The 24,187-nt window shown below is 41.5% G+C and overlaps 1 protein-coding gene across 5 annotated transcripts in view; it reads right to left on the reverse strand.

Annotated features, from left to right (window-relative positions):
• The window catches only part of PLCB4 (phospholipase C beta 4), a 418,068-nt gene extending 399,401 nt beyond the window's left edge, over nt 1-18,667 (reverse strand). For 4 of the 5 annotated variants that reach the window (XM_049780221.1, XM_049780218.1, XM_049780220.1 and 1 more), the window contains exon 1: nt 18,515-18,667. The gene's annotated coding sequence lies outside the window, so the exon portion shown is untranslated. Of the gene's footprint in view, nt 1-5,704; nt 5,764-18,514 lie in introns of all 5 variants that reach the window. The other variant, XM_049780217.1, reaches the window with a different exon arrangement.
• Between the last annotated feature and the right edge of the window lie 5,520 nt (nt 18,668-24,187).

Here is a 24,187-nt window from a genome sequence, read left to right on the forward strand (position 1 = left end):
TAAAACAAATATAACCAGAAAGAGAAAAGATTAGGTAATTGTCTATGGTTATTGGCGAAGTAACTGACAACATAAAACACACACACACACACACACACACACACACACACACACACACACACACACACACACACGGTCCTTTTGTTAAATTCCAAATGGGTTTCTTCCAGATGGACGCTTTCTAGAGAAACACCTTTGCACTAAGCACTTCGAAACTACTGCCTTCCAGGGACCAGAGCAATAACACATTGAGTAGGGCATTTGTCTTGCTTGCAGCCAACCGAGGTTTGATATCCTATATGGTCCCCGGAGTCTGCCAGGAGTGACTTCTGAAAACAAGGAGTAACCTCTGAGTGCTACCCAGTATTTTGGTGTGCCCCCTTAAAAAATTTTTTTTAAAAAAACCAACTGGCTTCCTACCCAATATACTAATGCTATTCCTGAAAGTAATTATCAAGTTATTTTCTATGGTGGATCTTCACCTACAAAATATTTACTTTTCCATTCAGATAAAATGAGCTTTAGATGACTTTTTCCGGTCCTACTGACTTTACGGAACTCTTTGTAAACTTAACTAAAAACTAAGTGAATTGTAGCAAATAAGGAAAAAATTTCTATGATAATTTAATTCTCATACCAACCGCACTCTAAAATGAGTCACATAGGGTGTACACATTGTATAATGTCACTCCAAAAATTTTTTTAAACATGTTATTTTGTTCAAAGGAAGAAAAATACATTCCTTACATATATTGTGGTTATAATAACCAGAGCCACATCCTTGGACCTGTAAACCCAATCTTCAGTTTCATGAGGGAGTCTTCGGAAAATGAGCACTTACACGTAAGTCTAGACTATATATGGCCAGCTCCTGTATAAATGTCCCTGTATCCGGACAATTTTCTGAATTATGTTTATTCGATCATTGAAGATGTTATGGGAATAGGCATTTACAATTACATTGGACTTTATGTATTCAGAGTCTAGTCAATTATCCTAAATGTCAAGAAAGGTCAATGTCAAGATCAATATATTTTTAACTCGGAAAAAGTACGTGTCAGCAAGGTATTGATGCCCATTGTACGACATCAAATTCCATTTCCCATGGAATTTGAGAGTAAAACACAACTTGATAATGAATGCTAAAAAAAAAAAACAATCACTGTTTAGCTACCAATTTAAGAAACAGCAGAAACTATACAAACTCAAAAGAGGATTTACAAAACCATGAAAAAAAGAAAAGAAGTAGAACAATAGCACACAGTGTTCTCATATGCTCTTCAGCACACACTTTGAAGAGCCTACTATGTCTTAAAAAGATGCACCCAGGGGGCCGGAGAGATAGCATGGAGGTAAGGCATTTGCCTTTCATGCAGGAGGTCATCGGTTCGAATCCCGGCGTCCCATATGGTCCCCCGTGCCTGCCAGGAACAATTTCTGAGCCTGGAGCCAGGAATAACCCCTGAGCATTGCCAGGTGTGACCCAAAAACCACACACACACACACACACACACACACACACACACACACACACACACACACACACACACAAAGATGCACCCAGATCATTTAAAGGGTGAGAATGTGTCAAGTTTGCTTGGAAAGTTATTGGAAAGAGAACACAATAGGCTGAGCTCATCTCCATTTCCACAGGGTCCCCCAAGTGCTGCTACCAGAGTGAGGAAGTAACACAACAATCCCCCACTCACAGGGAGCAACCTTGAACTCAGGGCTGGGAGTAGCCCCTGAATACAACCGGGTATGGTCCCAAAGTAAAAGATAAAAAAAGAGGGAAAGACCCAAGTGGTTCCAATTAGTTTCTTCAAATGAAGTAATTGAAATTTTATTCACATATATAAAGGAATCAACTATTTTATTTCCTTGACCCCATTTCATATTGTAACTATGTCCATTTCTGGTTTGAATGTTTTAAACAACATCTATATGTCTGTATGATTTAACTAAGAAAGCAAGCAGCATTGCGCTGTTTTAAAAGCAACAGTTCAGGGGCCGGAGCGAAAGCGCAATGATAGGGCGTTTGCCTCGCAAGCAGCCGACTTAAGTTAGATCCCATATGGTCCCCCAAGTTAGGAGCAATTTCTGAGTGCATAGCCAGGAGTAACCCCTGAGAGTCACTGGGTGTGGCCCAAAAACCAAAAGCAACAGATCAAGCAACAAACTACATGGTACTTAATCACAGTTTATACCCCTCAATCTCCAACAAAAGAATATCACAAAAGCGACAACTAATGAAAAAGAAATTAAAATATATCTGTCACTACTTAAAAGTAAGAAAAGTAGAATAAAAAACAATTTTACTATTTTAAAAAATACCTCAAACATCTATTGAGAGCCAAGAAACTCACTGAGTAAATATTACTCATCATGTTATAATTTAAATAATGCTTCAAATTTCTAATTTAGGACATTATTTCAGCTCACTTAAGATATATATCAACCCTATGAGTCCACATAAAAATGATATAAAATTCACATGATTATAAAATTCACTGGTGGATAGAAATCTTCCTAGGTAGCCAAAGTAAAGGCAATATCTTTATCTTTATATTTGCCAATTAACAAAATAGCACCGTGAATGCAAATATCATCTAATTAAATGAAACAGATAAAAATCGCCTTTCAAAGAACTTATCTTGAAATATCAAAATAATTTTCAAGTGATAAGTGAACATCAACATTTTATCACTGTACTAATTTGATCTCTTCTTCATAATTACTGCCAAGTATATCCATTCAATAATTTATTCAAGCAAAACAGGTACAATGGATGTGTGGAGCATACTTAATGGCACACACGTAATCTCCAAATGTACTAAGTGTGGCGTTAGGTCAGGAAATGGCAGCCTCTGCTTCGGGAAGCTCAGAGCCGTACGTGTGAGCAAACACACGCTAGTGTTTGCCTGTGTGTCAGTGTGCTTGTGGAGGGGAGACACCAGAAGTCAAACAAAGCAGAGAGCCACCAGTGCCCTGAAAACAGTGTCCGTTTTTTAAAAATATTTAATAGTCAAATAATTTCTTTTGTTTTGACTTTGATCTGCAATACTTGTTTGGATTTCCATATCAAGAGGACTGCTCTCAACTGCAAGTAAAAAAGCCCCAGTGGATTCGTTTGCTCAAGTTGCCATAACAAAATACCACAAGCTAAGTGGCTTAAAGAATAGAAATTTATTTTCTCACAGTTCAGCAGGTTCTAAGTCCAAGATGAATTCAGCAATCAAAGGGACAGTTTCCTGGGAATGTTCCTCGGTGCAAGGAGAGCCACTTTCTTATAGAGTCCTCATATGCCCTTTCATCCGTGGGCCTGTGCACATCTCAGTTGCGCTCCCATGTCCTAGTATTTTCTTCTTATAAGGCCACTGGTCATACTGGATTGGAGCCCATCTAATAGCATCATTTTAAATGTACTTGTCTCCTTAAAGGTCTTATCTCCAAATACAGTCACATTGTGCTGGGGTTTAGGCCAGCATATAAATTTTGAAAGGATATAATTCAGTCCATAGCACCCATCAAAACAATTTACTTATTTCAGGAAGATAACTCAAAGAGCTGAAGTATATGCTTTGTATGGTTCAGTCTTGCTTCTTGCAAAGTCCCCTGAGCACTGCCAGGAGTGAGCCCTGAGAATAAACTGGCAATAATATCCCCTAAACACATTGGGTCTAGCTCTGCCAAACCCAAAAGTCATAATAAAGCAACTGAATCAAAGATTCGCTTCTTCAGTTAAGGAATTTTTTCAAGTGGCTCAGAACAGATAAAGCCACTCAAGTAAGTCCTCAAGAAACCAGGCCCCCTCTACTTCTAGTTTTGTCTTCTTTGGTATGTGGACCACAAGCCAGTCACTGCAAGCCTAAGCACTGGATCCTACTTCTAGAAGAATTCACATAATTGTCTCTACATATCATTCACCAAAACTGCACTGCATGAGATTGCATGGCTACAAGACAGACTTAAAAGAATAATGTTTCAGCAGCCATGTTGTCTCTCTGAAGTAAAACCACTGCTTCATCAGTCAAGAAGCATGGAGAAATGTACCTCAGACATCCTGCCAAGCACAGATGACATAAAGGAAGCCATTCAGAGTAAAGGACACCTCCCTGTGAAGCCTGTCCATGCCACTGAACAACCTGTGACCTAGAGTAAATGCTTTTCTTCCTCTCAGTTTTCTGTGTGTTCATTGGTGGTCTTAATGCTCGCCCACAGAACGTCTGAGAGAATTAAATGTGGTCACATTCATTTGGCAAGGCCCAGAACACACTTAAACCGAAAAGACACTGGACTTGGGGCCTGGCGTTCAGGTATCTGGGGAAATCCTAACATTTGTAAATATTTCAAAGTCACCTAACAGGATTCAGAAATATCAGGAACTGACTTCATTTTCTTTACAGTGCAACTTTTCACAAATGTCATCATTGGACAGGCTGGCCTGAGAGCTGAGAGTCTGTGTGTCAGGGGGTGTCTATGTGAGTGTCTATGTGCGGTGCATACAGGTTGGGGCATGAGCATAGAGAATGGTCACATACATTACGTAAAGGTAAAAAGGCCACTCACATTACCTTCCTTCTGCAATTACAAACCACTGTTTTTACCTCTAGCACATGAATTTATGTAATTATATTATAGGACAGAGAGCATGTTTAGAAAAAAATACCTTTTGTATTGCCTTCACCCTCCAACAGAAAAATACTAAGTTTGTTATATAGTAGAATATAACTAGGTTATTAAAGGGTATCTGCTACTCTTTAGAGTTCCTCCTGATTACCAACTTAAAGGTAAAACCTGTTGGTCTGTCATAAGTTTACATATGCAAGCTCAGAAAATTAAAATTATCATAACAAAACAATTGAGGAGAGCTTGGTTCAGAATCATTATCAGGATAGGCATTAATAATCAAATCATCTGGCCTTTGAAATGTCCTGTGTTCCCTCTGGTAGCTGCAGAATTTCAGAGGAACTTTTGACAGAAGAGGAGGAACTTGAAGCAAGTTACTTTGAACTTCTTTCAAAGAGAATGAAGAATGGACAGAATGAGGCCAGAGTTAGATTCTCAGAGGGCCTCACAGGTCCAAAAGACTCTAAATCAAAGGAAATATTTTCTATCTGTAATTCCAAAGCATTACCATGAAATATTTCCTAGCTACAACAACTAAACTATAATCCTAAATGTCCTCAACATTCAAATGTGAATGATGTCTAATTATTAACATATTTAGCACTTTTCTATACAATATTAAAAAAAATCAAGCAGATGTCAATTATTAAAAAAAAAAAAGACCTCCTAAACATGATTGACATATTAAGCTTGGGAAGAGCGTAGTGAAAAAGAAAGCTTCAAAGCAAAATTGAGAGATGGCTAGAGAAGCTGAACACAAACTGTGCATGTGGGAGATCTGGGCTTGATCCCCGCCATCACAGTGTCTCCCATGTATGGCAGGAGAAACCTGTGAACCTTGCCAGATATAGTCCAACTAATTTCTTAGAAAACAATCAAAATGGGACTGAGGGGCTGGAGTGATACAGCAGAGGGGCACAGCCGGAAAGGTGTTTGCCTTGCACACAACCAAGTTACAAATGAGGAAACCTTTTAGATTTAGAACTCCAACACACTGTAAGAAAAAGAAAAAAGCATCACTTGATAAAAATCACATTCAAAGAAACAATGTGAGACTATTTAAATGACAAACTACCTTCAAGGAAGGGTCACTTCTCATCCTAGGACACTCAAACATTAAAGTATGAAGAGTTTCTGTTAGGAAAAAAAAAAGAATACAGAGTTCTCAGATTGCTGCTCATCTTTCCAAAACTGTCACTTCTTGTTGTGCTACTTCTGAGTGAATGGTGCAAATAATCATAAAATACTTTTCCCCATGTCATCAATCTGCAGATAGCTTCAGTTTATTAAACATGGCACCTCTCCTGCTTATTCATCAAATTGCTCTCCCAATTTGCCCCATAGGCAGTCTTATTAATAAAATGTTGTGTCACTCAATTATTTTAGAGAAACTTATTTCATATGTATTTTAGAGACATTTATTTCATTTGTAAAATATTCTGGATTCTCCCCTCTCCCAAGAAAGTCCTGCTATGGCTAAACTTTGAAAGACATGCTATAGAGAAATAAGGTAAGGCCCCCAAATGGTAAAGGTCTACAGGGGGCTTAGTCAGATGATGAAGGGGGCTGAGTGTAAAATTGGCAAAGGCACTGTGGCCACACAGTCTTGTTGTTCATGGAATTTTAATCTAGCTCTGTTGAGGTAAAAGGAAAAAAAAAAAACACTTCATTGTCGAAGTTTAGTGTGGGTGGTTCATATTTGGCAAATAGGAAAAAGCAATTGGAGGCTTTCAAAGCAATTCAAACGTGATGCTCTACTAAGATGTCTTGTGCAAATCACTTGGGTGAGTATGGAGAGTGGAATAAAGGGACCCCAAGATGTAAATGTACCTATTTCTTTAGATCCTCTAGTAAACTCAGATCAAAGGCAGGGGTTTAACTTCTTTTCATTGTTGTGCTACTTAACAGTCAACAGCATAGAGGAGTGACCAAATGAATGAGAAAGAGTGTCATGGGGAAACTCCAACATTACTAGAATAATCAAGTCCTGAAACATTAGGAATATAAACTTAAGCAGCAAATATAGGAAGACAGTGAACTGAAAATATAAGATCTTGGTAGAGGAGACTCAACAGATTGATGGCTTGACCTAATTCAGGATTTCCAACCCAGGATGAGTCAAGGGTTCCCAGCGAAGCTGCGAAAAGTTCTGTCTGAAATACATTGATCTGAAAGAGATCCATTGAACTTCAACATTGAGATCTGCAGCAAATTAATAGGTTACAACTAGAGCACAGACTAGAGTTCAGCAATACGGGAGTCATCAGTGAGTAGGTGACTACAGAATAGTACATGAAGAGTGATCTTGTACAGAAAGTCTGTGAGAAGAGCCAAGAGAAATGAATATTCTTGACAGCCAGACAATACCACTGTTCTGGGAAAGGGGATGTCCAAAAAGCTCCGTGTTTACATATAAAACTATAAAAAACAATCAAGCCCTTGGAATAGGCAGTTTAGGAGTCTATGTAAGAGTTAAGAGGGATGGGACCAGGGCAGTGGCACAGAGCAGTAAGGTGTCTTGACTTGCCTAGAATGGACCGTGGTTTGATCCCCCAGAGTCCCATATGGTCCCCCTAAGCCAGGACCGATTTCTGAGAGCATAACTGGGAGTAACCCCTGAGTGTCACTGGGTGTGGCCAAAAAACCAAAACAAACAAACAAAAAAGAGTTAAGAGGGAGAAGGAGCGAATCTCCTGTAATCAATCCTTCAGAATGGAGAAGAGATGTGATTTCCCCAGAATAACCAACTCAGGCAAATCTGCAGAGCAGCCATCTCAAAACCACTGTCTTAATTTCTCATACCATAAAATGTGGAAATGAGATGAACTCAGATGCCTTCTAGCAATATGATTTTATTATTCTAATCGAGTTTCAATGTTTGTTCATTCAGAACAAGTACACAGACCAACTTGATCAGTCTTCCCCTTTCAAACAAGTAGGCCCTGACAACTAGAGAATAAATAAGCTTGAAATCTTGAAGACTCGCTGCCCAACTGAACAAATGTGAAAAGTATAGCTTGTTCATTTCTACACAGTGATGCTAATGATTCCACCAAATTGACTTCTTTGAAGGAAAATTACTGTTAATAACCTTAATTTCCTTTCTGTTTCTTCCCCCAGGTAGCTGACATTTTAGATAAAATATTTTCATAAAATATTAAAAGCAAAGGAATTAAAACTTACAGACTAACTTCAAGTTGACAGATTTTATGACTCCTTCTGTTTTTACTATCTTCAAGCCTACACTTTGGCAATCCTCAAATAAGTACAGGAAGTTTCCCATTCTCTATATTTCCCAAGAAATGTTATGTATCCCAAATGAACTCTTAAAAAAAAGTTAATATTACTCTAAGGCCAAGCTCAAATTTTACTGATACTAACTAGTCATGTTGTGCTAAAGAACATTCCAAATGCAAATTTAAATGTAATCACAACTCCAGTTTTCTCTTTTTGATCCACAAAACCAGATCAGAGGCTTTCCATCCTGCCCTGATCTCACACCCACACACAACCTTTCCCATTTCAACCTCAGACCTATTCATTATCATTCTCCAGTCCTGCCTCCTCTCCCTTCTCTGGGTTCAATAAATGGAAAGTATTATGCAGCCGTCAGGAGAGATGGTCATGAAATTTTCCTATACATGGATGTACATGGAATCTATCGTCCTGAGTGAAATAAGTCAGAGGGAGAGAGAATAGTCTCACTCATTTATGGGTTTTAAGAAAACTGAAATACATTTTTGCAATAATTCTCAGACACAAAAGAGAGGAGTTCCAGCCCACAACATGAAGCTCACCACTGAGTGATGAGTGCAGTTAGAGAAATAACTACACTGAGAACTATCATAACAAAGTGAATGAATGAAGGAAGTAGAAAGCCTGTCTAGAGTACAGGCAGGAGTGGAGTGGGGAGGAGGGAGATTCGGGACATTGGTGATGTTCCAGAATATTGCACTGGTGAAAGGGGGTGTTCTTTACATGACTGAAACCAAACTACAATCATATTCGTTATCAAGGTGTTTAAAGAAAGATATCTTTCACAGTAATTTTTTGGTGGAGTCTGAAGCTTCAGCAGGCAACGCGTCACAGCAAGGTTCCATGCTGTAGGCTTTTTGGCCAAGATAAGGTGAACATGCAACCTCGGCTGCCCCCCACAGCCTTCTCTCTCCTTCCTCCCCATCTCCAGGGTTATTCCTGGACACCTGCTCAGGGTCCCAGCAAGTGGGTTCCAGTGAAGTGCAATTTAAAAGAGACCCCAGGCTTCCTTGTTCCTTCAAGGGGCTGGGAGGGGACTGCTGAACTTTCAACTTCCAGCAATTAGGAAGTAAAAGCCACTCAGGGAGTCGGAAACTTCAGCAGGCAACAAGGGGAGGACATGGCTTCATGCTCTCTTCGCTTGTCCAACCACAGACCAAAGTGGTGTCTCGGAAACACCCCCTCCCTCTTGACCATTTTTAAAACATAAAAGGGTCACGTGTATCTCCTTTGTATATCTCAGATGTATTCCCTTAACATCTATAACTCTTTTTGAATATCCTCATATAGTGACAATTTTTCCCACTGAATTTGTTATTTGATTGTTTGATTTTCCCCCTTTGAGATCTGTTTTATAAGAATACTGGTAGAAGAGTATCTCTGTATAGATTTCATGTATGTACCAAGTTACGGGGAATGTTGGACTTTATTTGTCAGCCCCCAGATGCACCAACAATATCTTGTGGCATTGCTTCTCTTTTGCATAGGCACCTTAAAATGGGAAAATAATACAAAAGCAAACAAGTCCTTATCTAATAGAGATGGGAACACAAATTTGGTAATGTAATTAGGCCTTTTCCCCTGAACATTGGCATAATGATTTGGCTCAGGCCTCAGAAGAATGGGCATCGCCCACACACACCTGAACAATGGATACCATCTATGGAAACAACCACAATTGTCTTTAACATTACCAGGATCCAAGCCCCTACCAGGGAAGACCTACCACTGCTTTGGCATTGTCTTACTCCAAAGAGTGCTCCCATCACCCAGACGACTCAGCAACAGTCTGCATGCAGGGCAGATGGCTCCGCATTGAATGGTATGCTGAAACTAGAGGATGCTCCACATCAGCCTGACATCGATGAAAGAAATGCACAGAATCCAGAGTCTTTAAATATAAGAATCTGATAACAACAATAGCTAAAGTGGGAAAAAGTTTCACCAGGACCTTGAGAATGACTGGAGTTGGACGAACAGGTATGCCTGGAACCCAGAGTCTGTCTTATGCCAATAAACTTCTGTGGTGAGGCCTTTTTGTAATTAGGTCAAGGATTTTTTTTTTCATTTTCCCCATTTTTCTGGACCTATGCAAACAACGGCGATTGCCACTATCACACCTTTACTATATTTTTTTACTTTTATCCTTTAAGAAAAAAAATACAACTTACTGAACTTAAGAACAAATAACTGTAGTAGAATGCTGGTCTCGAATACAGGCAGGGGATGGTGAAGGGGGGTGTTCTGGTTATGACTAACCCAAATATGATCATGTTACTTAAATAAAAAATATATTAATAGAAAAGAAAGTACCAGCCAGAATATAAAGGCAAGAGAAGAGTAAATTAGGCAAATTTATCACCTGGATATCTCTCTGCAGGTTATTACAGGTTGACAGCACCCTTGTCCCAAAGGACACTATTCTTGCCAGGAAGTCCTTCTCTCCCCTTCTCCTGGAACAGGAATAGCTCCCCACTGTTGCTAAGTCCCTCGTCAGCACTCATCCTGGTTATTTTCCTTAGACTTCCCCACACTTCTACAGGGTCCTCTATTAAGCTCTCATCCAAGGGTTCAGTTGACACATACCATCTGTTCCCCAGTAAGCTCTGATGGCACAAGGTTAAAGAGTGACCAGGTAGGGATCGCCACTGTGGCTTTCACAGATATTATTAAAGAAACTGGTCTGTAAACTGTAAAACAAAAAATTCTATACAATTCTGTAAGTAAAACCTAGTACACGTTTTTTTGAATATACAAGGATCCATTGCCAAGAGAGATGACTGAATCCTTCTGTGTTTCTACAATTCACAGTGTGCTGTAAAAATAAACATGCAGATGGCATACAATTAGAATCTGAATGTCACTTCACTGCCAACTAAGAAAGAATCTTTCTTAAAAATGAGTTGCTGCTGAGGGAGATGGAAGAACAGAATCCACCTCTGGAAACACAGCATTATTTCATCTTGTTGCAACTATTGATCCACATCAAAATTTACTCATCCTGTTAATGTGACAGTGTATAGTGTTGTTCCAAATCCTTCAAGTAGTGTCATAAAAATCAAAGAATAAAGTAATAATTTACCCAGACTAATAATAATGCCAGTTATCAAAGGTATCATTTGTAAAAACAAATGTGGAAAGCAGTGACCTAGATTTCTAGTTTTCCTAGCATCTCTCAAAATTAAAATACAGTATAGTTTCTACTGCATTTATATATCATTGTGACACCTAGTGTGTCTATCAAACAATAAAACGGCATTATTTCTGATCCTTTAAAGTCTCTAAGTAGAAGACAAAGAGATTCTTGAAGATGTAATCATTTGCAAGTCTAAAATTATTAATATATCTAGACAGAAATTTTAGCAATAAAATGAACTAGGTAAATATCAACCTCTGTTGGCAAATGCCACTTCTCACTACTTTGTCCATAAATTCAAGGGTGCTGCATGTCACTAGTCTCAGGGGTCAAGAGTTTACAGCTAACCAAATGTATCATGACATAGACTTTCAAATATGATTCTATCTCTCTTCACCAAAGAGTTGCTAAATTAGCCCCTTGCTTAGTTAATTCTTTTTTGTTAAATATTATATTTTCAGGGATTTTTTTTTAAGACGTTGACTATTTACTACTTCTGAGTTCATTTCCTGGTATTCTGTGCCTAACTGAAATCTGACTGAATTCATAAAGTACTGTAACAATGTGGGACATACTTCAATTAAAGGATACATTTATAATTTAAGGTTCCACAAGATAGAAATTCCATGGGGACCTGTCTTAAAAGCAATCTGGTGAGGCTCTTTCAAAAATGTAAGATGTGCATATTCTTTTGACCAACTAAATCTATTTCTAGGAATTTCACTACCTACACACCCATGCACAAAGATCTCTCAATTTCCAAAAGTGAAAAAAGAGTACAGTTAAGTAAAATGTGGTGTTTCCATGTTTGCTAGGAAGGAATGCTAGAAAGAAAAAATTGAACTCAAGTAATGAGATCAAAAGATCCTGACAGACAGATAAGTGGGTAAAAACAAGTCACTGGAAAATTAATACAATATAATCCAGTTTGTGCAATAAAAAAGATTCACACATACACTTGTATATACGAATGCACAGAAAAAGAAAAGAGGCACTCTCAGCTATTGCCTATGGTTATATTGGGGATTGATGTAGGTGGAAAAGAGCATTTTACATTTTTGCTTCTGCTATTTCTGCCTTCTCACTTCAACTGAAATATAGTGATGTACCCTCTATATAATTTTACAAACCAATAAAAATGGATTTAATAGCGAGCACTAGGGCAAAGATGCATGCCTTACATATGCCCAAGACACTGCCTCCTGAGCATCTCCCATAGCTCCTAAGTACCACAGGACCCAAATAGTACTGCATCTTCAAGGCCTCATTGGAAAAATGAGGAGAAGCAAACTTTATGCAGATTCAGAATATGAAATCACAGGCAGTGGAAACTAATGGCAGCATCAACCTGGTGGAATAAAAGTTCACTAGAGAGAAAGGGGCTGTGTGGAGAAGTTACTGCAGCTTCTTGGAGATACAAGACTGAAATTTTCCAGGACACAAGATACGCCGACTCTTCAGACTCAAAAGGCAAGCTTCTGGGCTGAATTCACTCCACACACATGTTTTGTTTGGCTGCTCAAAGGGATGAGACATGCTTTCATTTTTCTTGATTTCAAAATACTCTTCAGTGACATCTAGTCATTTGAATCCATTGGCATTTCACATTTCTCTTACAATGAGGGAGTCACTGGCAACCCGGAATGCCAATGCCCTCCTGGCAGAAATATGGCAGACCTGCGTGGCAACAGCTTCCCAGGAAAAAAGGCAGCTCTGATCTCCTTAGAGGGTAAGCACCCACTTCTTCCTACAGCTCCTGCTGTCTTGGACAACCACAGGTGCTAAGCTGACTCTCACCAGAGGAAGACTGGACCTTAGCCTGATTGAAATCCATGTGAACCCTGCTGGGTCAAAGTTGGCCCAGTGGAAAGCTAAAACTGGCTTTCTAGGCTCTCCTGGAGTGGATTTAGCAACCTAACCTGCCTCTTGCAGGCCCGTGTATCTACGGAAACAAGAACAGCCAGACTTAGCAGAGCAGACGATTTTATCCTCGACTTCTTCTTGCAGGGTTCTTCCTGCAAGCTTCCTGAGCAGGGTCTCCGAACATTTTCCTTCCGTCTCACAGCACAGGCACTTAAAATAACGGTCGCACAACTGTTTATCACAATAAGCCATTTTATAGCATGTAGCTTCCAAGGCAGGCAGGAAGTGAGAGTGGAGACAAGTTGAAGTTCTGATCCCAGTCTACCTGGTTCTGAATCCTGTTTCTGACTTTAAAGTGTAACAACCTTTCTAAGTCTCTATTTCCCCAATTTAAAACATTTGTTTTCTCTCTCTCTCTCTCTCTCTCTCTCTCTCTCTCTCTCTCTCTCTCTCTCTCTCTCACACACACACACACACGCGCACACTCTCTCTCTCTCTCTCTCTCACACACACACACACACACACACACACACGCGCACACTCTCTCTCTCTCTCTCTCTCTCTCTCTCTCACACACACACACACACACACACACACACACACACACACACACACACACTCGGTAAGGAAGATTAAGAGACCTGGAACATTTTATAAGCCTGACAAGTTTCTGATCTTCTATTGCTACTGTTACTATTACCATGGAACCAGAGAAGGCCAGTAATTGAGAGCTTCCATTCAAGTCCAGTGGGAATATAGAAGCAGACAGAAGCCAGGGAAACCTTCCCCTAAACATCAAGGCTCCCCAAACTATTCAAGGGATTAACTCTCTCCTTTCAGGCCTCAAGTGCTACATGGGATTATTTTTTTAATACTTAGCCGGGAGACACTTGGGAATAGCAACTGGCTCACTGAGCAATATTTCAAAAGCCCAAAATTTCAAAATTTTGAGGCTAAAGGTGAGATCATTTTAGGTCCCTCTGCTCAACTACAGTCACAGAGTGTAGAGGAAGATCCCCACTTCCTAGTGGCCCTAGGAGGTTAAAGGGAAACAGAACAAGTGTCCCTTCAAAGTGCAATGGGAAACTCACTCTGCTTTGGGTGGTTAGGTCAATGTTTTTTGTCCCAATAAAGAAGAATGGCAAGGGGAGTGGTAATACTAGAAGTACCCAAGCAGTAGCAATACAATGATCAGTATCATTCTAGAAAATAATTTTAAACAATAATTTTGTCCTTATTCAGGTATTCCATTTCACAGATGGGGCAGTGGAGTCCTTGAGTGGATAAACAGGGTCAGAATGCTAGCTCAGGGAAAGCCTGTTGTAACTCCTAAAGATCTGAGCATACCTAGTTTATATTTGCTGTCCAGAGGATCCTCGAGACTCAGACTGAAACATTCTGAAATGTTTACCGTTTATGACCTCATTTCACCAACTAAAATAAGGGTGAACACTGCCAGAAAACCTTGAACTCATTATGTGGTTGATTTTGAGTTAATTTTTGGTTGCGGCCCATTCTTTGCCACAAAGAATGCACATTGGACACTCAGCTTCACTACCCCAGATGGGGACAGGCTGTTCAGTTGAAGAAGCTAATCTTTAGTGCCTTCTCGGCCAAGTATTTTTTAACTGCAGAAAATACAAGAGAAAATAATTATATTGAACTCTTATTTATCAAAATCATTTTTTAAAACTGCAAACACACATCCTCCTCAGGCAATTAAATGTCATGATCAACAGGGATTCTAACATCTGTCTGAACTGTCATTTGGAAGTAAGCAGCTAAAATCAGGTCATTCATTTGCTAGCAAAATCCACAAACCCAACAAACTTCTTCCTTTGCCCATTACGTGGTGGACCTGAGGTAAATGAGGTACAGACCTGCTCTGTGGGAAAGACCAAAATGTCAAATGGAGAACTAAATGCTGATATACTTTTTTAATTTTTATCATGAAATGCCGATATTTTTGTGTCTCTAAATAAACAGCTTACAACAAATGACTTCGTGCTACTTTCTTCCTCCTTTTCTAAGAAAATGGCTACTTTATACATTCACCTCAGGAGCCCAAATTATCCTTGACTGATTCAGAGCAAGGAGGGAGAAATGCTTCCCAAAGGGCAATCAGAAAGCAATCATTTGCCTACTTCCAACTAGAGGTAGAATTTCCAGCCCTTCACATCCTCAAGGATCATGGGGAAAGGGCTATGAAGGAGCTTTTTCCTGATTATGGGGAAATTATAAGAGTATCAGGCAGTGCTCAACCTTCTCACCGAAGGTTCTCTGGGTAGTTGGCAAGAAAAGTATGCAGAGAACAACTTTCTCACTTACACTGTAGTGTTTTATTCTTCCAAGTAAATGAAGGAAAAAGTAAATGGAACTCGGGCAGAGAAAATAAAATTTCTGCTGGCCACTGATCCTCTTGAACACAAGGTTCGCTTAGCTTAGTCAGAGCATCACTGCTTTCATCTTCTCTACCAACTTGGTTCCCCCCTTCACCATAGGAAAAGCATCCTAAGGTATGAGAATCTCAGCAGATGTCTAAACAGTGGGGCTTGGAAAATGATTGCTGTGATTAAGTGAAATGGGCCTTTGACTGAGGGGGTGATATTTTGAAAGAACGCTTGATTCTAAGCAGGGTATTGGGAACCTTTCACTTAACTATTGACTACTGGAAGTGAAGTCAAGCCAATTCTTAGATTTGATTAAGTACAGCATCACGGCATCTGAAGACGGAATGTTTTTTTCTCATCCTAAGGCATTACTAAGTGTTTATTATACCTTGAGGAAGTGTTTATCAGACTCACACATACAAAGCCATGGCACAGAAAACCAAACTCTAAGGAATGGAAGAAAGACCTCCACAAGGTTATTTTATTTCCTGAATGCTACAGGGAAACAAAAATATGAATGGACTGACAATAAGAATTAAGCAATGTCCTCTCAAACTTGGCAAACATTTGATCAGCAACCACAGAAAGTTGTTGCAGCCTAACATCAGCTTTAAAAAGCTGTCTTTATTTTTCAATAAATGGAAAAGTCTTTTGTCAGGCACTAATGTGGTCTACAAGTTTCTATCATGAGAAGAAATGCAATGATTTGAGTCTCTGGCCTAGACAAGAAATGTCAAAAATGACCATGAATGTGTCTCCATTAGTCCTTGACCTCTTTTACATATCAATTGCATAAACTTTGGTTTTACAGGATTCACTGTAGGTAGTTTATAAAAAAAAAAACAAAAAACAAAAAAACCTGTATGACCAGTGCTAATAAACATGCCATTGGAGTCACAAAGAACCATCAGTGGGTAACAATGGGCTAAGGTATTTTGTATTAAGTAACATTTTTCTTTCCTCAAAAATAGGTACATTTGGGGAAAACATAAAGGCAACATCATCTTCCTTTCCTGCAAGTGCTCTGATTCCCCAAATTTTTGTTTTAATTTAATATTTGATTTTTACACCTACATATGAAACCTGACCAGGGAGATCACAACTTCAGAATCTGATTTCACTTGCATCCCATGTTTTCAAAAATGATCATGCAGTGCAGTCAGTTCAAGGAAAACACCACAGCAGCAGTCCAGTTGAATTCTACTTCAGTTTTAACTTGGAAGGTGAGTTAGGGATGAATACACTAGGCAAACACTCAGCCATCATTTTAATTCTAAAGTAATCAGAACTGAACTGAACGTATACTCGAAAACTGTCATGCTCATTTTGAACTGCCAACTAGAACTGTCCTACTCTGCCAAAAGTCAGAAATACGTATTCACCTAAAGATTTGTTGGACTTGTTTTATAGAAAAGCTCCAGCTAGCCATGCTTAAAAGGGTACTGAGGAATTCTCTGTTGGGGTCAAATGTTTCAAAGAAATGATACCAATCTGCAAAAGCTTCTTGGGAAGGCTTAGCACTCTTTGAACTTGCATATTTCACTCTCTCATTAGCCCAAGTCACACCTCCTCAAGACCCCAAGGATGTTAAGTCATTTAACAACCTTCAAATTTTCGACACAAAAACATTAAACTTAGAAGTAAGTATTTTAGAACAAGCTCTTCTGCGGAGGTGTGCATTCATAAAATAAAGGTAGCATTAGCCTGACAGATGAAAATATAGACTCGGTGATCAAACAGGCTTAGAAATTCTGTTTTGACAACTGCTTGCAGGATAGCGTTTCACCAATGATTAATGCAGAGCTGGGGAGTGATATCATCAAAGGTAAATCAAAACTCATTTCAGATCATAGCTAGAGGGAAATGTAATAGGTAATTGGAACATGTTGCCTCAGATATGCTGGGTTACATGTGAAAGGTTACCAGTTCTGGCAGCAAAAGTCTTATGCGTCCAAAAAATATAATAATAACTATTACAAAATGTCATTCCATCTAAAACTTGGTTTTCGTAATGAAAACAGGTGTTCTTCCGAGCTGCAATCAGGTACTAAACGTCTACCATTCAAAGTCGGATGACAAAAGAGACCAAAATACCAGATGGAAAAAAAAAAAAATGCAACCTTGTCTGATGAAAAACGGCATTCTAGATTACGTAACAGGGATAATGGGAGATCAAGCCACATGCCCCTGGCCAGCGAGCTTTTGGTTCTGCGTGGTTCCATAATTTAGGCCACTAAAGTTTCGAGTCTAACATCCTCGGCTCTCATTTCCAACAAATCTTGGAGACCCAGAATCCTGGGAAAATGAAATTAAAAAGTGAATCTCTTTCTGGATCTACACGTATAAAATCTTCCTGTGTCTTATAACTCCATGTGCAGGTAAAAATCACCAGTTGCTTTATTTGTTTATTTATTATTTTTTGGTTGGCATAAACTTTAGGAACATCACTGATGTCCCTTCAAGAAAGGAATTCGACTCTGCCTAGGTCCAAACGACAGGACTGTCAGCCCAACCGAATCCATCCCCTCTCCAAGTTCCTAATGTGTCCAGCTTCACTGGACAAATCAGGTTTCTGCTAAAAGCTGGGAAGAAACATTTCAAAGGAAAGCCTAACTGTACAGGACAGATTAATAGCTAGGAAAAAGAAGGTCAAATTGGCAGATAATAGAGGGAACCCCCTTTTCTCCTTCGCTCCAGGCAAAACCATGCATGCTACTTGTGCGGCAGTGGCTTGTGTCTGTCCTCCTGGAGTGGCCCTGGACGCGCTCTGGGCAGTCTGGGGAACTGCGGCTGCACCCCGATAGCCATCCCGCTGCCCGTGCAAAGGCTGGGAGCGCGTGGAAGGGAACCCCAGGGAGATCCTGAAACCCGGGACCCCTTCCTTCTGGTCTCTCTTGGGGTGCCCCAAAACCTGATCCTCCTCCGGGGCCGGCTAAGGGCCACGCCGCGCATCCCAACCACCGGCCCAAGGGGGTGCGGAGAGCCGGAGCCCCAGCCAGGCTCCATTCAAGCTTTGGCACGTCCCCTAGGGACGACGGTTCCCACCCGGGAGAGGGTCCCGCTTCTGGCCAGATGCGGGGAGGAGGAAGGCGGCGGCCACCGCTTGGAGCCACCGCGCGCCCCGCGCGCACCTGCCCCGCGCGCACGGTTCGGCCCGCCCGGCCCCGGGAGCGCAATTCGTGCGGGGAGGAGACACTGTGGCGGGGTGAGCATCCTCGGGGGGCCCGGGGAGGGGTCCTACCTGCCTCTGGTGGGACCCACAAACCGGTGCGGGATGTGGGCGCAGGGCCACCCTGGAGAGAGTGCGGTGCGCGCGTTGCGCGCGGTGGCGGTGGCGGGACGCGGGGCGGGAGCGGCTCGCTCGCTCTCGCTGGCTCGCTCGCCCCCGCCCCGGTCCCGCCCCCGCCGCCGCCTCCTCCCGGAGGCTCCCCAGGCCTCGCCACCGCCCCGTTAGCTCCCTCCCCGCCCGCCCGTCCACCATGGAGCATGCCCACTGCGGTGCGCGGTGCGGGGAGCGCGCGCGCTTGGGGTGTCCCTGGGTGTCCCTGCGTCCCGCCCACCACCCCAGGTCCGGCCTGTCGCGCTTAGAGACCCGGCCTGGGTGGACCCCGCCAAATTGGGGTGGGGGGGTTTAGGGAGGCTCCAGCAGGGCCACACGCGGAGGAAGCGGGGCGCGGACCCCCTTGGGTAAGGGATGTTCTTGGAGAAACGGGTTTGTGATTCGGAGGTTCCTAGGGCGGTCCCCCGAAGCAGGATGGGGCTTCGGGGGTGCGCACCAGGACCGAAAGGAAAGGGCTGGGCAGATGGCCCAGTCCCCCCAAAGCCTCCCCTCGCGCGCGCGCGTTCGCCCCTGGGGATCTCCTCTCCACGCTCGGCCGCTGGCTCCAGGGCGCACCGGAGGGCGGGCTGGCGACGCTCTGGACGAGGACCCCGAGCTGGCCGCGCGCGGTTCTGGGGTTCCCCGAAGGATCCCCCACCCCACCCCGCGGCCACTGACACCCGGAGACAGACGCGGCACCTGCGCATTGGGGGACCGGGGCCCGCGCGCGCTCGCGCGGTCAGACTGGGCATGCCCGGCGACGCTCTGACCCCGAGGGGAAGAGGCTCCCAGGCCGCTCCCGGAGGAAGGGAGTTGGGGTGCAAGGAGGGGACAGGAGGGATGTGGACAGAACGAAGCTGCCCGCTGGTCAGCCTGGCACTGAAAGGGAACCTTGAGGCCGCTGGCACTCTCCCCAAGGGCTCCATGCGATTTCAGAGCCGGGCGTTGGGGAGCTGGAGAAGAAAAGAATCTGAGCACTGACTGGGTCGGTCGAGCCTGCCTGCTTGCTTGTGAGGTAGCTAAGGGAAAGAGAGTGGACAAAGTGTCCTCCTCTCCTGGCCGGACTCCCAAGAAAAGTTGCTTGGGAGTTCGGGTTCAGGAGGCGTCGGATCTGGCGGTCTTGGGGTTGAAAACATGAGATGCGAGCTGGACACACTGATGGAGTGATTTCCGTGTGTGTGCGTGTGTGTGTGTGTGTGTGTGTGTGTGTGTGTGTGTGTGTGTGTGTGTGTGTGTGTGTGTGTGTGTTCCCAAGCGGTTAGGACCATGATTTCAATCTGCTCTTCATTTTCGTTTCCAGAAGACTGTGGGGTAGAAGGCTAAGCAAGATGCCCCGTGTGGCACTGCCAGTAAACAAAATGCAGTTTAAAAACCAGTTCTCCACGTTCTCCTAGATGAGTTCTGTAGTTCCTCTCCCCTCCATCATCTCTGAGCCAATGAGCTAGAAGCTGTCATCCATAGACCCTAACCATTTTTACTAGAACATGTTATTTTAGAACTTACACTACCCCAAACATGTTGTATGAATTAGTCTTTGTAAAACCCACACCAAAATTACTGCCCTAAATGCAACACTTATTCTCGAGTTCACAGTTCCGTAAATCAGCAGTCTGAGCCAGAATCAGAGGACTCAACAGGCTTTTGCTCAGTCCCTTCCAGCATTTATGGACAGGAGAAACACAGAGCTAGAAAGAGAACTAGAGGGTGGCCGGGTGGCCGGGTGCCCTCTCTGTCTTATTCTTCTTATACTGAGCTCCTGGTTCCCAGCAACAAAGGGCAAGTGCCTTTTGAAAATTACATTTCGACTTATAATCATTTTTATTGAGTGTTTTTTTTTTGTTTTGTTTTGTTTTGTTTTGTTTTTGGGAGGGGGCCACACCCGGCGATGCTCAGGGGTTACTCCTGGCTGTCTGCTCAGAAATAGCTCCTGGCAGACACGGGGGACCATATGGGACACCAGGATTCGAACCAACCACCTTTGGTCCTGATAGGCTGCTTACAAGGCAAATGCCGCTGTGCTATCTCTCTGGGCCCTGAAAATGCCATTTCATATGTCCATTAGTTAATGTCCAATTGTTCAGTGGAAGCCAGAAGACCATATCCGATTCAAATCCTGGAAAAACAGTGACTTGTCTCTTTGCTAGGCAGTGAATAGGATGCAAAATGGAAGCCATTTTCTTTTGGTCTCTTCCTCTCCGTTTTCTATACAGTAAATCCCTTGAGACTGGTCCCCCTACCTTAAGTTATACTAAGAGCTTTATAAACTAGGTCAAACTAAGTTTATGCAGAGGAGAAATGAAAACACAATAATATTTTATTGTTATTCTATCTAGCATGGAGTTCACTTGGGAATCTCAGCTCAATATGGTATGACACATTACTAGCCAACTGGCAATGGGGCATACCTAATGCTCAGGTTATTTCTGGCTCTGCATTGAGGTATCAGTCTTAATGGGCTCAGGGGGCCATATGGGACACCAGGTATCAAACCTGGATTGGCTATACGTAAGGCAAGAGACCTTCATGCTATGCTCTCTCTCCAGCCCCTAATTAGAAACAAAACAAAATAAAACATACAATCCCATTCTGTGGGAGTTTTCTTTTCCTCCACTATATTACCACTATAAATTATATATAATATATTTAATATATAATCATTTATATACTAATATATAATTATTTGTATATAATTTATTTAATATATAAAATATATATTACCACTATAAATATCATTCATTCAAACAAACACTTAAAAATATTTCTGTGCCAAGGATTAGTCTTTGTTGCCTTGGTTTGAGATCCTCTTCTAGCAGTGCTCATTGTTATTCCCTGCAAGCTATTCTTGACCCTGGGGTTCTGGGGATGAGACCCAGGCTTCCAACACACAAACCAAGCACTGCAGTCCTTTGACCTATTTCCCCAGTCTGCCAAGAACTATTCTTGGCAGATATTGAAGTAAACAAAAGCATCAAATTTTTGCCTTTATGTCAGAGGAGGCAAATTATAAATAGCATTTGATAAGTATAGAATAATTTGGGGCAGTAGAGATAATACTCCTGTATTATCTTGCGTGCACAGAACTGACCCAGTTCGATTTCTGATCACGTATGGTCTCCCAAGCACCACTGTGAATGATTCTGAACACAGAACTCTGAATACTACAAGAGTCACCACCCATTTCTCTTCCACCCACAAGAGTGAAAAGGGATACAATAAGCCTTCTGAAGTTGTGGTAGAGTACTATTTCTAGATAGAAGTTAAAGGGACCCTCTTTGAGGATGCAGTATTTGAGTAAAGATGTAAAGAAAGACAGATGTGACTATTTGGTGATTATTGTTTAGAGTGGAGGGGATAGTAAATGTCCTAAGAGTATACTATTGTATTCAAGAAACAGAGAAGAGGAAAGGCAACCGGAGACCAGAGAGTGTATGTTTGTAGAAAGGGCTTGGATTTTAGCCCTTGTCATCCTTCAAATAGAATATAAATCTACAAGATAAATTCCTGATGGGTGGTCTAGAGCAGCATTTCTCAACTACAGTTATGGGACTTTCCAAAGTTTCCCTTATTTTCCATGGATACTACACATAAAAATCATGTAAAGCAGCAGCATGAGACTAGGGAGCCAACCAACAAGATAAGGGGACAAGAGGAAGGAAAAAAGGTCAAGAAAGGTGTTATGGTTGAAAAGGATGAAAACATTTGGTTAGAGTGAGCTATTGCCTAAAGTCCTCATAGGAGTATAAAATACAAAGGAAAGAGCCCATTTTAAAAAAAAAATGTAGCATTGGTTGCTTCTCTCTGTCCTGTTTTATAATTTTCTCATTAAAACTCAGGACTATATTAATTCTTCTATGCCACACTTGACTTGAGTCTGATTTTCTCCCCATTTTCTTATAGGTTTCAACTTTACCCTTTATTCCTTAAGTAGAAGGCTGGCCCCTCAGAATCTGGCCCTTTAAAAACATTCTTTCGTGCCCTCTGCACCATTTTCCTTCAAGTCCCTTCTCATTTTGCACAGGAAAGGAGAGAAGAAAAAGATCTAATGTCCCTGTCTTTGACCTATGACCACTGTAGCTTGGGATTGTTTTTTGCTTGTTTGTTTGTTTAGTTCACTGTTTTTCTGGATAAAAGACCAATGACATGCTACAAGTGTCTAATACTAGCTCTCTGTCACAGGAGATATATGTGAGACCCTTGAATAGCCTTAACGATTTCTAACCTATCTATTCTCCCATTCCTTATTCCAAGTCCTTGTTTCTCTTTGATGGCCCTTATCTCAGGCATCTCTCAATGGGCTTGACAATTCCTCTACTAGATCTAGAAAACTTAAACCTATCAATCTTTCCCATTAACTACTGGGAAAAAAACCCAGAATTGCCAGGTTAAAGGTTAAAAGGGAAAGAATAAGCAAGATGAAGCTCCTTCTGTCACAAGGATCCAATAATAGATATTTCAACACCTCTTTGTGCTCAACTTTGGGATCTATTGATTCTGAGTCAACATCTTGTTGTGAAGATGAACAATTCACTGCAAGAAAAACTAGGGAGCAAACTATGAATGGAACTTTCTGTGAATATTTTAGTCATACTTGTTATCATTCCTTGATAGAAAAGGAGTGATTTCCTTGATAGAAAAGGACCTTCATGTTAATAATCACAACTGTATTTCCAAAAGATCAAATTGCTTTTGTTTCCTAAAAGAGAGCACATCTCTCATCGTGAAGTACAGGGCTGCATTAATCTAACTTCCACCTAGCTCTTTATCTGCATCCCTTAGTGAATGAAAAAGATCACTAAACTGGCTACCATATTTTCCGGCGTATAAGACGACCCCCTACTTTTACAGTTAAAACATAGGTTTAGGCCTATATTTGCTGTATAAGACAGAATGTTCCTGTCCTGCAACTATATCGTCCACAGTGAGCCAATCACAACAAGCAAAGGTCCAAAGGTTATACTGTAATAGACTTCCTCTCGGACTCTGGCCCATCTGAGCATGCTTTTGACAGTGTGTATTCGGGTATAGAACATTGTATAATTTGCGTGCATCAAAAGCCTGCTTGGATTGGCTGAGTTAGAGAGGTGGTCCTAGCAGCCTGGCAGTGATTGGTGCAGGATCGAGTTGGGAAATTTGTTTTGTGGCAATATTCAGACAATTTTCGTTTAGCGGCATATTGAAACTTTTTTCGGGATATACTTGGCGTATAAGACGACCCCCGATTTTCAGTTGACTTTATTTTGTTTCAAAAGTCGTCTTATATGCCGGAAAACACGGTAGTTTTATCCAGTTGGCCTTAATTGGGGACATAATCTGTGAAAAGGGGATATATGCAGATCAGGCTGGCATGCACCAGCTTGGCCCCAATGTATCTCCTTCCTAACCTTTATTCTTGTTTCACTGGTTAATGAGGACTATATCACTTGCTGAGGTACTGAGAACAACAACAAAACAACAACAAAAATATATACTGGAGATAATTGCACAAGGATTGAGTTTTTTTAACCTATAATAAAATAAATAAACAAATAAATAAAAAACCAGGAAAAAATAAGAAAACACTAAATTTTTTGTTTAATATTAGGTTGGAATGTAAAC

Source organism: Suncus etruscus, chromosome 9, assembly GCF_024139225.1.
Source record: "Suncus etruscus isolate mSunEtr1 chromosome 9, mSunEtr1.pri.cur, whole genome shotgun sequence".
Classification (NCBI taxonomy): Eukaryota; Metazoa; Chordata; class Mammalia; order Eulipotyphla; family Soricidae; genus Suncus; species Suncus etruscus.